The following is a 12,230-nucleotide window of genomic DNA, read 5'->3' on the forward strand; positions in this document are numbered from 1 at the left end:
TCCTGCAAAGCGCCTAACTAGCGTCAACACTTTTGACACTAGCTCACTAACGTGCGCAATGGTGCGCTGTATCATAAATAGGGCACACACATGGTGGCGTTGGGGGGGGCACAAGAAAAGAGGTACATCATGACATGATGCATCACTTTTCTTAAATATGGCCCACAGTGCTGCGCCACTTTTGGTTGAAGACATATGGTTTCTGGGGCCCTTCAGTACCTTACCTCTTAAGTCACATTATCGCCAACACTGAGTAGGGTCAAAGGAATAAAAGAGATTCAGACACAAGTTATTTTTAGAGGGACCATTCTGTGTAAAAAAAACATAGTTATCAGTAATATGTCATATTTAGGGTTTCGAAGTATGCTCTAGCTATTAATTGTAGGCCACTTGGTTCACCAACGACCTCCAAGCTTCCAAGCGCAACTGCAGGACACTCAAGAAGAAATGGCTCCACAAACGCACACCCGACAGCCACACAGCACTCAAGGACGCCACACGCAGACATCACCAACTCCTCAAGCTAGCCAAGAGATCCTCCTTCAAAGCCCGCCTGGATAACAACGCACACGACAGCAAAGAGCTCTTCATCATCGTGAAGGAACTCTCCAACCCCAGCGCCAACGTCAACGACATCCCACATTCCCAAGAGCTGTGCGACGCACTGGCCACCTCTTTCCACCGGAAGATCCACGACAGCTTCAACACCTCGACCACCCCAACCACGCCAGTCTCCTCCTCCACGAACACCACCCGCACCAACCGCCTGACCTCATGGACCAACGTCAACGACGACGAGACACGCGAGACCATGAACTCCATCCACTCAGGATGACCATCAGACCTGTGCCCACACCACATATACAACAAAGTAGACACAGTCATCGCACCCCAACTACGGAAGGTCATCAACATCTCCTTCAATACAGCGAGATTCCCGGAAAGCTGGAAGCACGCCGAAATCAACGCCCTTCTCAAAAAGCCAAAGGCGGACCCCAAGGACCTCAAGAACTTCCGGCCCATCTCCCTGCTCATGTTCCCGGCGAAGGTCATCGAGAAAATCGTTAACACACAACTGACCCGCCACCTCGAAGACAACAACATCCTTGACCCTTCCCAGTCTGGATTCAAACGAAACCACAGCGCCGAGACCGCCCTTCTCACCGCCACAGACGACATCAGAAGCCAACTCGATAATGGAAAAACATCAGCCCTCATCCTCCTGGACCTGTCAGCTGCCTTCGACGCGGTCTGCCACCACACTCTAAAAATCCGCCTCCATAAAGCTGGGATCCAAAAGAAAGCCCTCGACTGGACCACATCCTTCCTCTCCGGCAGAACCCAGAGAGTCCGCCTCCCTCCCTTCCAATCTGAAACCAACAACATCATCTGCAGCGCACCCCAGGGCTCATCCCTCAGCCCAACGCTGTTCAATATCTCGAGGGCTCCCCTCACACAAGTGGCCCGCCAACACAACCTCAACATCATCTCCTACGCCGACGACCCCCAACTCATCCTCTCCTTCACCAAGGACCCACACACCACCAAAACCAACCTTCTCGAGGGTATGAAGGCCGTCGCCGACTGGATGAGAGGCAGCCGTATGAAACTGAACTCGGACAAGATGGAGGTCCTCATCCTAGGGCCCACGCCCACCGCCTGGGACTACTCGTGGTGGCCAACCTCGCTGGGTACCCCATCAACACTAACAAACCACACACACAACCTTGGTATCATCCTCGACTCATCCCTCTCCATGTCAAAACAGGTCAACGCCATCTCCTCCTCCTGCTACAACACCCTCCGCATGCTCCGCAGGATCTACAAGTGGATCCCGACCGAAACAAGAAAAACAGTGACACAGGCCCTCGTCAGCAGCAGGCTTGACTATGGCAACGCACTCTACGCAGGTATCCCGTCCAAGCACCTACAACGCCTCCAACGCATCCAAAACGCCTCCGCCCGACTAATTCTCAACGTACCCCACCGCAACCACATCACCCCCCACCTGAGAAACCTTCACTGGCTCCACGTCGACAAGAGGATCACCTTCAAACTCCTCACCCACGCACACAAGGCACTCCACAACACTGGGCCAGCCTACCTGAACAACCGACTCAACTTCTACACCCCCACCCGACAGCTCCGCTCCGCCAACCTCGCCCTCGCCGCCGTCCCCCGCATCCAACGAAAATCCTCCAGCTGCAGGTCCTTCTCCTACCTCGCCGCCAAGACCTAGAACACCCTCCCCACCAACCTAAGAAAGATCCAGGACCTGCTCACCTTCAGAAGACACCTCAAGAGCTGGCTCTTCGAGCAGTAGCAGCACCCCCCTCCCCCCCCAGCGCCTTGAGACCCATACCCGGGTATGTAGTGCGGGTATGTAGTGCGCTCTACCCCCCCCCCAGCGCGGGTATGTAGTGCGCTCTACAAGTATTATGATTGATTGATTGATTGATTAGGCCTTAATTTAGCGAGTGTATTGGCCTAGTTTTGCATGCCTCATGCAGAAGATGTATTTCTTAGCGTTTAACAAAAATGCTGACAGAGCGAACTAACTGTGAAATGTTCATTGTCTTGTTAAAAGTGCTTAGCAGAAGATTTCTATGGGAACCGATGGACAGGAGATGATGTCCTTTGTTTAGCTTTAATTTGACTGCCCAAACAATATCAACTCAAAGGCGTGTTTTTCAAAAACACCTGCAAGGATATTTAGCGCAAGAAACTCATCAGTGTTCAGTGGGGCTGATTGAAACATCTAACATACATTTGTGACCCGAGAATAATGTCTTGTGCATCATTCCCCTGGACCTAAAGGCACTCTGCGTGAGTCCCTTTTTTCTTCGACTCATATACGCACACGATTGATGGAGCTACTGCGCATATCAAATGTGTAAAATTCCACACTTTCCAAGTTTCTCTTGTTTTTCCAGACCAAGGAATTGATTCCTTGGAAACATTTTCATCCACACGTTCAGTTGTTCCTTTTTTCCCATAATTTATCTATTTGTTTACTAATATCTTCATGTTAACTCAACATTACTACATTAAAAGAGTTATTTAATTAAAATAGTGGCGCACCTTACAATTCACAGATAATCTTGTACACTACCACATTCTTTCGATATGCCGTCTATTGCTGATCATAAGTTAATTGGCATTTTTGTGCTTTAATGCAGTGGTTCCCAATATTTTGACTTCTGTGGACCCCACTTTATCATCTCCCCCCGAATCATTATTGGAATAGGGGGACCCCCCACTGACTTAATACTGAAAGCTAGGGACCTAATCTGTTAATATTATTTAATTTTTTAAGCAGTCGCGGACCCCCTGAGGAGGCTTTGTGGACCCTCAGGGGTCCCTGGACCACAGGTTGGGAACCACTGCTTTAATGTGTAGTGTTCCATTGGCTGTGCGGGCAGGTACACTCTTCAGAAAGTCCTGCAAAAGCAAGTCAATAAACAAGATTCAACCAATTTCCAGACACTACCACTACTAATTGTGCCTAGGTTTAAAAACAACAGATGATGGACGGAATGCAGAACAAATCAAACATTCACCCCCAGTCACAGATCTGGGGTTCATCCATCAGTTTTTTTTGCTTGCCATGCGATTTCAGTTTGGACCCAGCTATATGCAAATCAGTCTTGACCCTGTTCCCCATGGGAACAGTCCAGCCCGAACTGCTAGGCCAGGTCTTCCCTGGACCAGAAACAAGCATCCTGGGATCAGCTTCAGGGTATCACCCTTCTTCAGCCAGGCTAGCCTGAATCTGGTGGCATAGCAAGCACAAGACCCACGTCTGGGCATACCCTTCCCACTTGGGGCAACAAATGCAAAAACAACAGATAATGGACGGAATGCAGAACAAATCAAACATTCACCGCCAGTCACAAATCTGGGTTTAATCCATCAGTTTTTTTTCTTGCCATGCCATACCAGTTTGGACCCAGCCATATGCAAATCAGTCTAGCTAGCTTGAATCTGGTGGCATAGAAAGCACGGGACCCACGTCTGGGCATACCCTTCCCACTTGGGGCAACAAATGCAAAAATTGAAAATTGAGCAGTGTCTGATTCTCAAAGAGTCAAGTGTCAGTGACGGCATCTGCTGCGTATTCACAAAAAAGATTTGTGTACAACGCTCAGCCTTGCAATGTAGCACAAAGGCAAAGGAGCAGTATCTAGCATGGGATTTGCTTTCAAGGTACATCATCCAGTACAATTTCCAAAGCACAGACCCCCGCACACGTAAGATGTGAAATTTCTCATACATTACATACGTTATGCATAGGTATATTACACAAAATACTGATTACTCCCCTATTTGCATCTGTTTGGTTTCACATAAGGATTTGATGCTAATCCATGTCAGGCAATTATAGTTGATCTGACTGTGTCAAATCTAATGGTCTTTGTTCTGCCCCAGACAAGCCCACTTTGCATAAATGAATGCAGGGCTTGACAGTTCGCGGCAAAGACGTTTAGTTTATCTGGACTAAGGGATCTTTTATGTCTCACTTAGATCCACTGAGAGCAAGGGGATCTCCTGCATTTATTGCATGCTAGATTTAGCAGAATTCCTCAGCAGACCTTGGAGCACCTTTTTTTTTTTTTTTTTTACTTAATGAGGCAATTATACATATACTGGTACCAGTACAGGAAGCTTCGTCCTCCCTGAGATCCCAAGCTGATTCTAGCTTTCACTATGCATAGACAATTTGAACCCACAGCTTCATATGATTTACATCTCTTTTTAACAGACATCAATCCTAGAGGCAAATATTTAGGTTGGGAGGGTCGGTGAGTGCCAGACACGGGACACAACATACTTTTATTCTGCCCACCCAGAAGTCAGCGCTTCTAACAGCATTTTCCTTTGCATATATTTTTATCTAACTGTGTAAATAGTTTTTTATTATTCCCACCAAGCCCTGGTACTTCTGATGAAGCAGCCCTGCTATGTCTTGGTGTGTTTAGAGCCCTAAAACTTTGCTGAACACTTTAGGAGCTTGTATCATCTCTTTGCTAATGGTAATACAGTAATGAGAAGCAACCGACAGCACAACCGTTGCCGGATTAAACGCCTTGTATTTCTTGCTTCTGTCAAATGTATCAAATGTCCCTTCCAGGCAGACTTGTGTTCATTGCAACAGAACAACAACACATTTCAACGTTTGGATACTAAGGGCCTGATTTAGATCTTGGCAGAGGAGAATTCTCCGGCGTGTTTCAATCCCATGATATCCTATTGAGAGCACAATACGGAGGATGGAATATCCATCATGTTTGTGACAGAGTATTCACCTCTGGCGATATCTAAATCAGGTCCTAAGACTACTGTCACAGAAGCCTGGATTATGGAGCCAGACGCTTCTCAAAGTTGAACTTGCGACCAAGAAGATAAACGCAGCCAAGTCATGCTGCGTTTTCCAAAGGAGAAGCCTCCCCTAAGCACCAGCAACTGAAGGTTCCTGCCTTCCTCTTCACCTAATTTCCTGAGCCCCTGCAGCAAGGAGATGGGGGGAGGAGGAACAATGGGTGGGATTCTAAATTATGTGCCACGCTGCTTTTATTCTAAAGGACAGAACCACTCTTTGGTATTCTCAGCAATTGAACACCTTCTTCACCCAAAGATTCTATACCCTTCTTTAAAATGCCAGACGTCTCAAAAGGACTGCTCACCCTTCTGCACTCAGGACCCTCCCACTGTTAAATTGTTCTATGCCTGATGAAAGATCCACTGTTTCCATTAGTCTTTTATCAAAAGTATGCATTTCCCTGTGTAAGGGTGGTCCAATGTTTTCTAAATTTGCACCCACCACTTAGCTGCCGCCTGTGGAAAAACACATCCAACATATATCCATATATTTGGTTATCTCTGGACACTAAACTGTGCATTTCGGGATGGTTCTGTGCACACATAGGATGCTACATCCGCTCACTGTGGAAACTGTATGACATATCTATAGTATGCACTTCTGTATGTTTTGAATCTTCTCTCAAATAGATATGTATATTCTCTGTTTATGGCCATTCATACATGTTTAATCCTGTTGATTGATAACTGATAGCTAAATAACTTTGGAAATATATTACTCCCTAGTTAAAGAAAAAGAAACTAAGAGGTGAGTTGAATGAAGAACTAAATTTAAAGAGATAACTGAACAACTGACTTAACCATCAAGAAGTACAATGGATGCATCAGTATGGGGAAAAGAAGACCACAGCCAATGGGGTTCAGGAACTGCAGTGCTTCTCTCAATGTGGGAAGAAACCAGAGCCGATGGGGTTCGTGAACTGCAGTGCTTCTCTCAATGTGGGAAGAAACCAGAGCCGATGGGGTTCGTGAACTGCAGTGCTTCTCTCAATGTGGGAAGAAACCAGAGCCGATGGGGTTCAGGAACTGCAGTGCTTCTCTCAATGTGGGAAGAAACCAGAGCCAAGGGGGTTCAAGAACTGCCCTACGTGTCTCCGTGTGAGAAAAGAGCACAGCCAAGGGGGTTCAGAGTCTGCATAACTTCTCTCAATATGAGAAAATACCACAGCCAAGGGGTTTCAGGAACTGCCCTGCTTCTCTTAACATGGGAACCAATCACAGTGACGGGGGTTCAGGTGCTCCATTGCTTCTCTCAATGTGTGAAAGGGCCATGGCCAAGGGGGTTCAGGAAGTGCACTGCTTCTCCCAATGTGTGAAAAGACCACAGCCAAGGGGGTTCAGGATGTGCATGGCTTCTCTCAATGTGTGAAAAGACCACAGCAATGGTGGTTTAAGAATTGCATGACCTCTGTCAATAAGAGAAAGGACCACATCAACGCGGGTTCCGGAACTGCACAACTTCTCTCAATGTGGGAAAATGCCACAGCCAAGGGGGTTCAGGAACTTCACTGCTTCTCTCAATGTGTGAAAAGACCACGGCCAAGGGGGTTCAGGAAGTTCACTGCTTCTCTCAATGTGTGAAAAGACCACGGCCAAGGGGGTTCAGGAAGTTCACTGCTTCTCTCAATGTGTGAAAAGTCCACAGCCAAGGGGTTCAGGAAGTGCACGGCTTCTCTCAATGTGAGAAAAGACCACGGCCAAGGGGGTTCACAAAGTGCACGGCTTCTCCCAATGTGTGAAAAGACCATGGCCAAGGGAAATCAGAACTGCACTTTGCCTCTCAATATGGGAAATGATCAAAGCAAGAGGGTTCAAGGGGAAAACAAACACAGCCACTTGGGTTGAGAACCATGCTGCTTCTTTCAGTATGGGAAAAGGCCACAGCCAAAGGGATTCAAGAGCGGAACTGTTTCTCACAATATGGGAAAGACACAGTCGAGGGGGTTCTGAACCACGTTGTTTACCCTCATTGTGGAAAAAGACTACAGTAAAGGGTGCTAAACAACTGCTGATCTCAATATGCATAATGAACAAAGCCAAGGGGATTCAGAAATGCACTGCTTTGCTCAGTGTGGATTATACCACAGTCCAAGGAGGCTGTTCCTGAAGGACTTTGCTTCCATCACTATTGGACAACACCACTGCCTAGACAGTTGTTGAACTGTGTCCCCTCCATTAATATGAAGAAAAAAAACAGCCCCAAGAGCTGCTTCTGGCGTTCACTGCTGTAATCTCCATTTGAAAGGACCACATCTTAGAGAACTTTTCAAGAGGCGAACTACCTCCATCACAACTGAAAATGACCTCTGCCTACAGAGTTGTTCCTGAGCTGTTGCTTCCTCAGTGTGGGAAAAGACCACAGCCTAAAGGGGTGTTCCTTAAATAAACTCCCTCAGTCACTTCTGGAAAACACACAGCGTAGAAGGCATTTCCTTACGTGCATTACCTCAATTACTATTGGAAAAGACAGCATCCTCTAGGGTTGCTCCGGAAGTGAATTCCTTCCATCACTCTTGGAAAAGGTTGCGACCTAGAGAGCTTTTTGAGAAGTACATTGTCTCCATCAATGTGAGAAAATAGCACAGTGAAGTGAGGTCTAAAGTTTGAAGTAGGAATAAATGGTTAACTTTACTGCTAGGGTATCTGAGCAACCTAGGGGCATGGCCTTGAAAAGGAACACTGTGTGGGACAAATACCATCTCACATCAAGTGAAGAACACATATTCAACAGGCAGAAGGAACCGCTCTAGTAACACAAACACTAATTTTGTAATTGTCCTCTAGATATGCCATTGGCATTGAGTAGTCAAGCATCTCCAGGTTGTTGATGTTCTCCAGTGACCACATTTTTAGATATAGTTGAGTACTGTCAGTCTGCTGATGGAAGAAGATTCCCCCCCAAAAACCCATAGGAAATATTCTTGAAGTCAGTTATTTAAAAAAGTTGAAAATATAACTCAACGTAATTTAATGTTCACTAATTATATGATAATCACACAAAGGTTTTCATTTAAATATACAATATTTCGAAAACTTCTCTGTATCTAGAAATTAATGTAACTATACATTGTAATACATATAATGAATTTACTTTACTTATATACATCACTTTTACTTATAATTAATACTTAATAAAAACAGTATTTATTTTATGTTATGAGGGAATTTATTTTTTAAGTTAAACTTGAGAATTGTTTTATAAGTTAATGTAATATATTTAGATTAGAGATTTATTTCAAAATGTAGTTAATAGCACTATGTATTTTTTGTTCTTTAGATCTCTATTTAAAATAAATATATACAATTAATTTACATGAATATTTAACATCATATATTTTTACAAACTTTATACAGGTTTAATACGTTTTTTCACTTTTTTCCTGTACTTTACCATAGGGAGACTCTGCAGTCGGGGCAGAGATCTCCCTATAGTAAAGCGTAGGGAAGAGTTCTCTATACTTTAGCATAGGGAGATCTTACACTCATAAATTTGGCTGCACACCCTTACTTAGAAGGTCGAGATGTGTGAGTAGCTTTACATTAAGATCTTCTGACTAGCCAAAAGTAGTAAAGTTACTCAAAAGTGTAGGAGCGAAGTTACACATGTAAATTACTCGTAAGTATAGTATACTTTTGTGAATAGCCCCAAATGTCTGATATGGGGATGGTAGGTGCCTGATAGGTGCTGAGGTTGTGGTGAATTTCATCTGACATTGAAGTTGTGCAACAACTTTATTCTGAATACTACACTGCCCAAGATAGTGTGATCTTAAGTATTGATGCTTCGCATAAAATAGTAAACCTTTCTTTTCAAACACCTAAAGCCATCCTGATTGCTGTCTCTTTTTCCTTCTCCCTATTTTTACTCAGCCATCATCTTTTTTGTCTTACCTCTCTTTCTGCTTCCTTACCACTGCTAACCCCCACCTCTAATCTCCTTCCTCTTGTTCTTGGTTGCCCCTTTTCTTTTCTCTATCTAGTTCAACTCTCTTCATTCCTCATCGGCCTGATCCTCTGCACCTACCTCGCTGCGACTATCCCCTCTTACCACAACTTAGTATGCCTAAAGATGCTCTCACTAGTCCCACCCAGCTCTCCTGTCTCAGCTCTCACTGCCTTTTCTCCCACGGAATTGCTCCCTCCTAGCTCCCAATTCCTCTTGCCCATCCGATCCCCACCCGTCTTCCATGAATGGAATGAAAACACTTCCTACACCGACCCCTTCTTACCTCTTCTGCAGCCTAGAGGCACTTCCTCAAGATTTGTTTGATTTTGATTTCTAAAGTTACCTTTGACTGCTATGTTTATTGTAAGGAGGGACTCTCCATCTCCTTGGTTCTGTCTCAGTGTAAAACACTCTGACACCACTGCAATGGAAAAATGGAACATAAATAAATAAATGGCAATTTTTTTGTGAGGAAAGGAGAATGCGTCTAAATCCTAAATCTAGGTGAAGACTTTAGTTTAAAACAGTTTGAGACAAATGTGCAGTTCAAAGTCGTTATTCTAATATGAGGCTTGCTTTTAGTTTGATGAAATTCAGTTTAAAAAGTTAAAAAAAATATATATATGTTAAAACTCTTTTTACAGTGTTGACCTAGCCTTAAGTTTACCCGTGATCATTACCTACCTTGACATTTCTTCAGCTAGGCAGGTCTACTAGTCTAAATTCAGTACTATCCAACGTGAAGTCTGGGCACAAGTCATGAGGGTGGTAAATTTTCGTAATGGTCAAAATTTGAAAATTTTTTTTTTCAAACTGCATATTTTTCAAACTGACGTTTTCAGACTGAGACCCATAATTTAGATTTGCAAGGCAAAGCAGCACAAACAAACACTTTTTGCACACAAAGGGCCTCATTACGAGTTTGGCAGTCCGAAGACTGCCATGGTGGTGGTCTGAATGCCAACGGGTTGGTGGAGCGGACCGCCAAACTATGACTCTGCCGGTGATGCATACAGAATCTCGTCAAAGCACTGCCGACACCGCCAGTGTGGTCAGACTGCCGCAGTCAATTGGAGCCACCATTAGTCCGGCGGAGACAATGTTGCTGCCAGACAAACATGGGTTGCGCACAGCTAACATTTATGCCGGACCACCACGAAAACCCAGGTGGAAATGAACTGTATAAAAGAAGACACTCACCTGCAGGAAGCCATACTCGTCTGGAGCCACCATGGAACCACAGCTAGACATTATCCCGCTACTCCTGCTCACCAAAAGACAACGGAATCATCGCAGATGAAGAAGACAACAACCGTAAGTACACACACTCACCTGTTACAGTTGTATATAGTCAAAAATTATAGTCACATAACATACCAGAAGGAGGAGGCTGCGAGGGCAACATTCACACGTAACAGTACACTGACGCACACTTACATACAACAACAAAGACACCCACACATACACAGCACTAACACTGCAACCAGCACACACACACACACATACACACATGTCAAGAACACACACTTACACACAGTAACACAGTAACACAGCACAGGCCCAGCCTCACAAAATCCCATACGACATACTAAAACGTCACAACAACAACACAAACGCAGCATCATATACACATTGTCAAGCACTCTTGGGAGGGGGGTTTGGGCTTTGGCTTGGGAGGTAGGGGTTTTGGTTTAGGCTTGGGGGAGGGTTAGGTATCCTTTAGAGTGTTCAACTTCTTGGTGGGGGAGGGGCATGGGTACTGGCATGGGGGAAGGGAGGCCTTGGAGGTGGAAGGGATGGCTTTGGGGAGGGAAACTGATTGTCTAGGGGTGTCACAGAGGAGATTAGTAGGGGAAAGGTCAAACTGAGAGGAAAGATTTATTGCACAAACGGGGACGGTCATTTCAAAAGGGTTTGGGTGTGAAAGGAGAGGGAGTGGTTGTATGAGATGTTAAAGTGGATGTCTTGGGTGCGTGTTTGTGGGAGGTATGCTTGTGGGTGTCTGTTGGGTGGGTGAGTGAGGGTGTGTACGTGTCTTGGGCTGAGGGGGATAGAGGTGCTGGGAGATGCCATGGTGGGTGGATGGCTGTCTGTTGGGGTGGTGACTACAGGCATGGTGGATGTGCTGCATTTAGGCGTGTCAGTGGTTGTGTCTGCGTGTGGTGACTGGGTTGGATGTCTGAGGGTCTGCTGGGGTGCTGTCTGCAGGTAGGATAGGTGTGGTGGTTGGATCACTGAATTTTGGTGTGGTGTCTGCGGGTGTGTCAGGTGTTGTGTCTGTGATGCTAAGGGTGGTGGGGGTGTAAGGGCAGGTCGTGACTGTTGCTGTGTGTGCAGGTGTATGTTGCTTGTGTGTATGCCGGTGGTGCTTTGGTTTGTCTGCGCTACCCCTGGATGTTTAGATGGATGCATGACTGTCTGTTTGTGTGCTATGGCTGGGTCGGGGAAGGGGGGATTTGGATTGGTAAGAGGAAGGTGGAGGGGGGACACTAGACAAAGGGTGACTGGTTGTCATCAGTGGGGAGGCCAGAGCCTGAAAAGATCTCTGAAGGCCAGCCAGTGCACCGTGAATGCCCTCCAGGAATGCTTTACTCTGTTGTATCTGAGTTGCCAGTCCCTGGAAGGCATTTACGATGGTCGAATGACCTACAGAGATCGACCTCAGGAGGTCAATAGCGTCCTCACTGAGGGCAGCAGGGCTAACAGAGGCTGGGGCAGAGGTGACTGCTGCAAAGGAGATGCCCACCATCTTGGGTGGGCAGATACGATCAACTGGGTGGAGAGCTACAGGGAGGGCAGTGACAGAACGTGGGGTGGCGGACAGAGATGGTGCTGGTGTGGTCCCAAATGGGTCTGCCACTGCCAGGGAGTGTCTACTGGAGGAGGATTCCGAAGAGGATGAACT

This window comes from Pleurodeles waltl, chromosome 9, assembly GCF_031143425.1.
Source record: "Pleurodeles waltl isolate 20211129_DDA chromosome 9, aPleWal1.hap1.20221129, whole genome shotgun sequence".
Classification (NCBI taxonomy): domain Eukaryota; kingdom Metazoa; phylum Chordata; class Amphibia; order Caudata; family Salamandridae; genus Pleurodeles; species Pleurodeles waltl.